General features: G+C 43.4%; 1 long non-coding RNA gene across 1 annotated transcript; it reads right to left on the bottom strand.

Annotated features, from left to right (window-relative positions):
* Nucleotides 1–3851: 3851 nt before the first annotated feature.
* Nucleotides 3852–5908, bottom strand: LOC307201349. Its single transcript, XR_013832682.1, has 2 exons — nucleotides 5788–5908; nucleotides 3852–4353 (listed from the first exon to the last, which is right to left on the bottom strand). It is a non-coding gene; the product is annotated as an uncharacterized lncRNA (long non-coding RNA).
* Nucleotides 5909–9358: the final 3450 nt, after the last annotated feature.

Raw genomic sequence — 9358 nt, forward strand, 5'->3', positions numbered from 1 at the left:
GCTGTCCTCAAACAACGCCATACTGGCAACAAACGTCCCGCTGCCCCCTCTTTTTGGGCTTCTGCAGCAGTTCTCTCTGGTTGTCTTGGCAACCAACTCCCCCTTGCTCAGGACCTTGGCAGCTTCCGTAGAAGTAGCCTCCTCCGTTGCCTTGGAGACCGGCCTGGCCTCTGCGTTCCCACGCGACTCTTTAGGCCTTATCTTCACTTTGTCCAGGTGGCTGACCTTGAAGCGTCTAGCTCTCCGCAGCCTTCCAGACTTTGGCTGACGACGACGACGATCACCAGTGGAAAAATACTGCCCAGGGCTCCTTTCAGCTGGCCTGGCCCCCCTTCTCCCGGAAGAGCACTCTGTGCCAGCCCTGCCCTCGCTGAAACTGCGTTTCACTTCAGCACTCACAGTGGAAAACTTTTGAAACTTGCCTTTGGAATTCTCAGCCCCCCCGACTTGCACCTCAGGGACTGGGGCTTCAGCCATTTCCAGGCTCTCCATGACTTCTCCAGGGCCCTGGCCTCCTGCTGAAGTTTCACACAAACTTCTCAGCACCTCCCAGGCAGCCCTTGCTGACTTTACGCCCTCCAAACTGGGCAAAAGTGATGCGTGTATGCATGCTTTCAGCATAGCAAGCTCTCTTTGCATTCTCTGCTGGCCATCTTCAGGCAACGCAGCCTCAAAGCCTGCAATGTCTGTCCCTTCAGGACCTGGAATCAGGGGAAGTGGCTCTTTCTGGCTTACATCCCAAAGCCCAGTAACCAGAAACCAACCCCTTACTCTTCTGGACCAGGTTGCCCAACTTCTTAAAGTGAGCTTTTCAAGCGGAACGTCCTCAAGGACCTGGCTGTCTGCCATTCTCTCCTCTTCCCCGGGGCCCCAGCTGCTACTCACGTAAAACCAGTCAGCTCTCCGGCACCCGATTTTTCAGCTGCTTTCCCAGCTCTCAGCTCTCAGCAACTCTTGCCTCTTAGCAGCAGGCAAAACACAGAACGCAGACCTCCGCTCCGCTTCGGTAGCGTCTTCCCAGCTGTTCAAAGCTGACTTCAAAGCAGACTTCAAAGCACACCGGCAGGCTTTCAGCAACAGTTTTATAAGCGGTAATTAGGTCCCCCATAACCTGTGACGAAATCGTAATTGGCACTGGCCAGCTAATTGCTTTATGGCCCCAATTAGCCCAGTATAATGCGGTCCGGCACACTTCCCAGCCAAGCTGCGCAGACCTTCTGCTCTCCGGTTTCGCCTTGCAGAGTAAAAACACAGCGGATCAAAACTGTTGCAGTCTGCTTCAGATCCAGACAAACACACCAAGCACCTGTGTGTCCAAATTCATCAGTTCTTTATTGCAGCAAATATTTACAGCTCAGCATTTCTCAGATTCTCCTGGACTGCTAGCATTCATGGCGTCCGTCTCTCTCAGAGACAAAGAGAGAACAAAAAGTAGAGCTCCTCCCTCCTTCCACACGTCAGAATGGGAGGCACAACTCAGAACAAAATTAACCCAGTAAGTAGGAGACCATGTGACACAGGAACAAGTGCAATCTCTCTCCCGTGTTTTTGTTTCTCTTAACAGGTGGGCCCTCGAGCGCACGCCGTGCAGCATTGCCGAGCTGATTCATCAGTTCCAGGCTGGCGATAGCGTATGGGTGAAAGAGTGGAAACGCGATCCACTTGCACCTAAGTGGCGTGGACCTTACACCGTCTTGCTCTCTACTCCAACAGCGGTGAAGGTAGCTGAGGTGACCCCCTGGATTCATCACTCTCGTTTGAAGAAGTCCGAAGGCAGTTGGACGTGCAAAGGTGACCCCTCTAATCCTTTAAAACTGACTCTCTCCAAAAAACCCCTGTATCTAGCCCTACCGGGAACGGGCTAGGTCACGGGCAACATTTAGACGACCGGCCTGCTGCAGCCACAACCTGGAAGCTGGCTGACCTGCGCACGTCTGAAGCTTGAGGAGCGTCTGAACCAGCGACTGTGAACGGAAAGATTCTCTTATACAATTGATTGACTGCCCCCTTGTGGAACAATTATAAGGGATATTACTCATTGGGGATCCTCAGGATATATGTTTTGGTCTTGGTGGTTCCCCATTTTTGTCACTGGGGGAATTATATTGGGACTAATATTTATTTGCTATCACAATAAGGTAATCTTTTGTGGAAGGAATGCATATACTAGACATCAACATGATTTTATTATTAATCCTAATCCCTAATCCTAATCCCTTGGGAAGGGGAAGGGTCCTTGAATCTGACCAAATTTGCTAAATATGGATTCCGCCATGACCACAATATGTGGGTAGGCTTAGCTGAGATGGTAGCTAAGGTTACAAATAGGACTAATTGCCTTGTTTGCTCTCTTGGGCCAGGTGATTCAGAGGGAGGTATGCCCTTATTACCGATACCATTAAATGCCATTGGTATGGTAAGCGAAATGCCACACCAAACAGAAGTACAGAATTTCCCCGGATGGAACTCAACTAAACCAATACGAGTTATAACTGTGCAAGGGGAATTCTGTGTACATAAATCATCAGATGCAGCTGATCCTACCATGATAGGCTCTTCTCATTGCCACTATACTTGGGATTATATTAAGAATAGTCAAACCTGGGCAAACGGTACTACGTATCGAACTCGGAATACCTTGCCCTGTGCACCTCCTTTTATTCATGCATGGAAAATGGTGTGGAACATAACTGTGACAGAAGAAGGCAATCTAACATACTGCACAGTGAATTCTGTACCCCTTTTGATATTTCGCCTTATGCACTCCACGTACCAAAAACCTCAGACCCGATGGTTGTGGTGGATATGTGGAGAATGGGCATACAAGAAACTCCCTTCCAAATGGAGTGGGACTTGTTTCTTGGGATGGGTATTACCACCAATGTGGATTATGCCCACTAGTTCGGCCAAGCGTACACGAAGAAACGCTGATATTTCTCATATAGCAGGAGGAAGTACCCAAAGTTGGAGCGATACTGATGATTGGCCACCAGAGCGCATTATAGCCTATTATGATCCTGCCTCCTGGAATCCTGGTGAGCTCATACAAGGGGCACGGGATCCTATTTATAATCTAAACAGAATAATTCGATTGCAAGCAGTAGTGGAACTTGTAACCAATGCAACGGCCCAGAGTTTGAGACTTATTGCACAACAGTTGGATGAAAGTAGAGCTGCCATTTGCAGCTGAAAATGGGAATGGATTATGTACTTTTGTTTAGAGACCTCCAAAGGAAGGAGATCTTTCAGTGATGATCCTTGACATCTGTTTAAGATAAAAATTTGAGATTAAACCATTTGTTTTGGAGGGCAATAGGGCGAGGTGAGCTGGTAATTAAGGTTCCTTGTTGAGACACATGTAAGATATATTACTACTTATTTGTCATTTATAGATAGAAGAATATATAGCTTTTTGTTTCCCATAAAAGGACAGAAGGAAATGGGTGTATCTTTTGTGATTGGTTCTAGCAAACAGCCAATAGGAATTTCAACCAGGCTGATTGGACAGAGGCAGCCACAGGAGGAGCAAGGGGGCTGGATTAAGGAAATATAAGTGCTGGCCAGAATGGCAAGAGGCCAGGCCAGAGCTTGGTAACCATATACCACTGTGCCTCATATTTATTTGTCTGACAAATAAATTATTATTTTAATTTCTCTATTGCTGCGTTGAATATTTCATTCCAGCTAAGCGTTAACCACAAGCAGGGTGCTACACTATACTAAGACTAAACATTCTCTGTTAAAAACAGTTATGGTAAAAATCGTTGAAAGGCATAAATCAGAGAAACGAAAAAGATTCTAATAAGGCATCTGTGAGTACCAACTGGGCACAACCCTCCTGCGTCAATGTATTTGGGGGGGGGGGTGTTTATGCAAATACCACAAATTGCAACTTCTATTTTCTCTCCCCCCCCCCCCCCGCTAGACACACTCTGAGCAACCCGATGGTTCAAGTACTGTATAAAATATCCTTTTTGGTACAATGTTTTGTATAAAAACCGAAGTGGAAAAAAAGGTTTAAAATGCTCAAAATGACTGATTATTTTTTTAAAAAAAAAATGATTTACATGAAAAATAGTAAAAAATATAATTTAAAACAACATTCATTTCCAGTATTAGTGAGATCTGCTGGACCTTTGGTTACATTCACCAAGATCGGGACAGGATTTAAGGCAAGATGTCAAATTGGCACCAAAGTGATAAACTGTATGCAATGGGCTGAAGGCAGAGTAGATTTGGGGGCTGGCTGGTGTGGTCAGTGGACTGGCTTCTCCCGGACGCTGACAGAACCATCTTCCATGCCAAAGTAAACCCATTCCGCCATGTCGATAAACAGGCCTGTTTCCACCACCCCTAGAACAGAAAAGCAAAATCACGTCTGAATGCAACAGAAGTATTAATAACCACTGAAAATACTGGACTTGTAAGATACAAGTCATAGGTTTGTAATTTCATCCCACTGGGGGCAGAATGAATTTCTGAACTGTGCTATCTTTGGGCCTGTTTATATTTTAATTTAAAAAAAATAAAATTAGAGAGAGACCAGAAATGCACGTTTTGCTAAATGCTGGATCATACTGTAAAGATAAGTTATAGAATCAAGGTCAAGCAACGATGGAAGCAAGTCAGATTTTAACTCACATTTCGAGTTATGTCGAACCAATGGGGGTGGGGTTTGTGTGAGTTGGTGGGATGCTTTGTGTTACTAACATGTACATATGTGTAAACGTTTGTTTCTGTTATTTTGCAGAGATAAAAACTTCAATAAAAATTAATAATAAAAAACAGGAACATTTAAAACATTTCAGTGCAGTATATTGTAGCACAGCGTTGAAATATTTTTTATTATTTGCAGGATATAGATAGATATCTTTTCAAAATGAGGGAATGAGCATCAGGCGATACTGCGAGCTCACAACTTTTGTTGAGTTTGCATACACACTTAAGGTGCATATACATACTTAGATATATGTAAGAGGCTCATTCATAATTATATTTTGGGAATGATTTATGTTTTACACTTTCTGGATGACTCGTCTTCATATTATAAAGCAGTCATATTCTATGTTATGAAATAAGCACTGCTAGGAGCTGCTTCTTTCTGTTTTCCTGGACCAATTCCTGGACCTATCAATAATAATAATAATAATAATAATAATAATAATAATAATAATAATAATAATAATTTTTAAAAAAATGGTGTGGCAGGAGCAAATTTTTTTCCTGGAGAAATAAGTTTGAGAACCACTGCTTTATATAATGGTAGAAAAATGTTATCCACATGTGCCATTGTCCTACACCTCAAGATGGTTTTTCTGTTACTGTATTTACAAAATATTCGTTTTGAAACTCTTAATAAAGTTACAAAAAGTAAAATAAAATAAATGATGCTACAATATATCCTAACACAGGTGATCTGAGATAACCACATATAGAGCAATCTACACCAATGGCGCCACCTGCTGTCTAACAGTTGCAAATACAGCATTAACGCCTCCACTAGGCTTTCGGTAAAAGAAATATTTTCTAAGAATTCATATTTATCACTGTACTAAGACGATGTACAGTCAGGGGCAAAAATAAGTTCCAAAGCACTTAATTCTACTCTTGTGTTATTCAGGCATTAGGCATATATTTTCCTTCATTTATAAAGAAGAGGACTGGACCCACTAATTAATAACTTTTTAGAATTTTTAATTCCACAGTTGTACAGCTGTTAATATGCCTGCTACAAGGGATTCTTTTTAAAACCCTCATGAAATACGCTTCTGTTGCAAGACTACCTACCTGGAATCATCTTGATTGCCACATTCGCTTCACGCCAGTTATGGACTTTATCAAATTTCCAGTCCAATAAGAAATTCCCATTGTCAGTCACAACAGGGCCCTAGCAGCGAAGAGAATAGGCAGAGATTCATTTTTTAAGAAACAAAAATCAAAATGGGTGAAACAAAACAAACCCCAATTTTCAAGTGAAAATTAAGCACCCTAAAACTGAATCATCATGAACCTGAACAGGTTCATGTATGCATAAGTGGTGGGAATGTGAAAGAATAAGAGAGTTCTGGGATATTATATACAATGAATTAAAAAAGATACTCAAGTTCCCATTTACAAAAAGACCGGAGGCCTTCCTATTAGAATGTATAGTATTTAAGGAGTATTTAAAAAATTGTTGTGACAACAAAAATCTCCTGGCAGACCTCGGATGATTCTTGTAATATATAGGTGATAAATAACAGAACATTGTGAAAATATTTATAATGGGTGGAGGAAGGGTGTCAGCACCGGGCCTAGATGGCTCTGGTTGCCCTAACAGATGATCTCCGTAGACAACTGGATCGAGGCGGGTCAGAACTGCTGATCCTTTTAGATTTGTCAGCAGCCTTTGACATGGTCGATCATGATCTTCTGGACCACCGCCTCGCAGACGGGGGGATACAGGGCATAGCCCGTAACTGGCTGTGCTCTTTTATCTCTGGTCGGGGACAGAGGGTGGCACTAGGGAGGGAAATGTCGTCGCGCCACTCCTTGGTGTGTGGAGTGCCGCAGGGCGCAATTCTCTCCCCAATGCTTTTAAACATCTTTATGGGCCCCCTTGCCCAGATTATCCGGAGCTTTGGGCTGGGCTGTCACCAATATGCTGATGACACTCAGCTCTATCTGCTGATGGATGGCCACACCGACTCGACCCCGAACACACTGACCAGATGCTTGGAAGCTGTGGCTGGATGGTTTCGTGGGAGCCGATTGAAACTAAATCCTTCGAACACAGAGGCCCTATGGCTGGGTCGGGATGGCATGGGGATGAGGGACCAACTCCCTTCTCTTGCAGGGGCCCAATTAGTGCCATTGTCTTCCGTTAAGAGTTTGGGTGTAATCCTTGATGCCTCCCTTTCCATGGAGGTGCAAGTTACAGCAACAGCCAAGGCGACATTTTTCCATCTTCGCCTCATCAAGCAGTTGGTCCCTTACCTTTCCCGCCCTGACCTGTCCACAGTGATCCATGCGACGGTCATCTCCAGGCTTGACTACTGTAATTCGCTCTACGTGGGGCTGCCCTTGAAGCTGACCCAGAAACTCCAGCGGGTGCAGAATGCTGCAGCGAGGCTCCTCACGGGGTCTCTGCCATGGGAGCATATTCACCCAGTGCTTTTCCAGCTGCACTGGCTCCCGGTGGAGTACAGGGTCAGATTCAAGGTGCTGGTTTTGACCTTTAAAGCCCTTCATGGCCTAGGACCCTCGTACCTACGGGGCCACCTCTCCCGGTATGCCCCACGGAGAGCCTCAAGGTCCATAAATAGCAACACCCTAGTGATCCCAGGCCCTAAGGAAGTTAAATTAGCCTCAACCAGAGCCAGGGCCTTTTCAACACTGGCTCCGGTCTGTTGGAACGCTCTGTCTCATGAGACCAGGGCCCCTGCAGGATCTGATTTCTTTCCGCAGGGCCTGTAAGACAGAGTTGTTCCGCCTGGCCTTTGGCTTGGAGCCAATTTGATTCCCTCCCTCTCTTTCTTTTTTCCTTTCCTTCTCCTCCTGCGATGAGGCTACATTTTAGTATTTTAATATTTCAATATTTTAATGTTGTATTTTAATTTTGTTTTTAAGTTGTAATCATTCAACTTGTTTTTATTATTGCTTGTAAGGCGCTCTGAGCCCGGCCTTGGCTGGGGAGGGCGGGGTATAAATAAAAAATATTATTATTATTATTATTATTATTATTATTATTATTATTATTATTAAAATCATAGGTGGGAGCTTTTCAAGATCCTATCCCCACAGCAGAATCCCAGAATCACTGCTACATTCAAACATTGAGAGTCCTGTGACAGTTTTCGCATCCTAGACTTTGCAAGTGCATGCAGCTTTTCCCCTTTAAGATTTTACTTCTGCCTTCAGACGGCCCATTTCTGCTGATGAAGAGGGAAAGGCCCAATTTTGAGTTAGATTGTGATGAAGGTAGTGTTCATTCCACCGCTTGTGTTTTTACATATGAATGGACTTTGATTATCAGTTGCTAGGTGCATTTCAAGCTATGGTTTACATGAAATGCAAGAGGAAAACTTTGTTTTCTTATGTCTTGCTAGTGTAGATTGCTTTGGCGCTGTTCTTCGTCTGCCTCATTTCCCCCCCACTGTGAATCTTGGGATACAGTGGTGCCTCGCAAGACGAAATTAATCCGTTCTGCGAGTCTCTTCGTCTAGCGGTTTTTTCGTCTTGCGAAGCAAGCCCATAGGAAATTCGTTTTGCGAAGCACCTCCAAAACGGAAAACCCTTTCGTCTAGCGGGTTTTTCGTCTTGTGAGGCATTAGTCTTGCAGGGCACCACTGTAATAATAATAACAACAACAACAACAACAACAACAACAACAACAACAACAACAACAGATTTTATTCATACCCCGCTCTCCCCAGCCAAGGCCGGGCCCAGGGCAGCTAACAACCAATAATAAAAATGAGTTGAATGAATACAACTTAAAAACAAGATTAAAATACATTAAAACAATTAAAATGCAGCCACCCATTCATATCCTCTCCCAAGAATCTATAAATCTGTCAGGCCCATTTAATCACCCCACCCACTTAGTCTGCTTTTTCCTATTCCACCTGTTTTGTAGCTTCTGGAGGCCACTGAGCATGCTCAATCTCCCTCAAGCTTTTCAATTTTTTTTTTACTCAGATATATGCTGCTTTTCAATATTTTTTTTTACTCAGATATATGCTGACACCCCACTTTTGTTTCTCAGAGGCCCCGTTGCAGCTGAAACATTAACATTTTAAAAATGGAATCAGTCCAGTCTGCACCAAACCACCTAATCTTGCTGTCCGAGGGAACGGTTGTGTATTCAACCATTGCATCATAAAACCACTAAATTTCATTCATGCAAAGGTTTTTACACTTACATGCATTTTTCTAAAAATAAAAATAATAAATAATAATAAATTTTTATTTATACCCCGCCCTCTCCAGCCAAGACCGGGCTCAGGACAGCAAACAACCAATAATAAAAACAAGTTAATTAAAATACAATTTAAAAGATTAAGATACAACATTAAAACATTAGTATGCAGCCTCTTCACAGGAGGAGAAAGGAAGAAGAAAGAGGGGGAGAGAATCAAACTGATTCTGTAGCACCCTGCTTGTGGTTAACGCTTAGCTGGAATGAAATATTCAACGCAGCAATAGAGAAATTAAAATAGTAATTTATTTGTCAGACAAATAAATATGAGGCACAGTGGTATATGGTTACCAAGCTCTGGCCTGGCCTCTTGCCATTCTGGCCAGCACTTATATTTCCTTAATCCAGCCCCCTTGCTCCTCCTGTGGCTGCCTCTGTCCAATCAGCCTGGTTAAAATT

Source organism: Podarcis cretensis (genome assembly GCF_951804945.1).
Source record: "Podarcis cretensis genome assembly, chromosome: 13".
NCBI classification, from domain to species: Eukaryota; Metazoa; Chordata; class Lepidosauria; order Squamata; family Lacertidae; genus Podarcis; species Podarcis cretensis.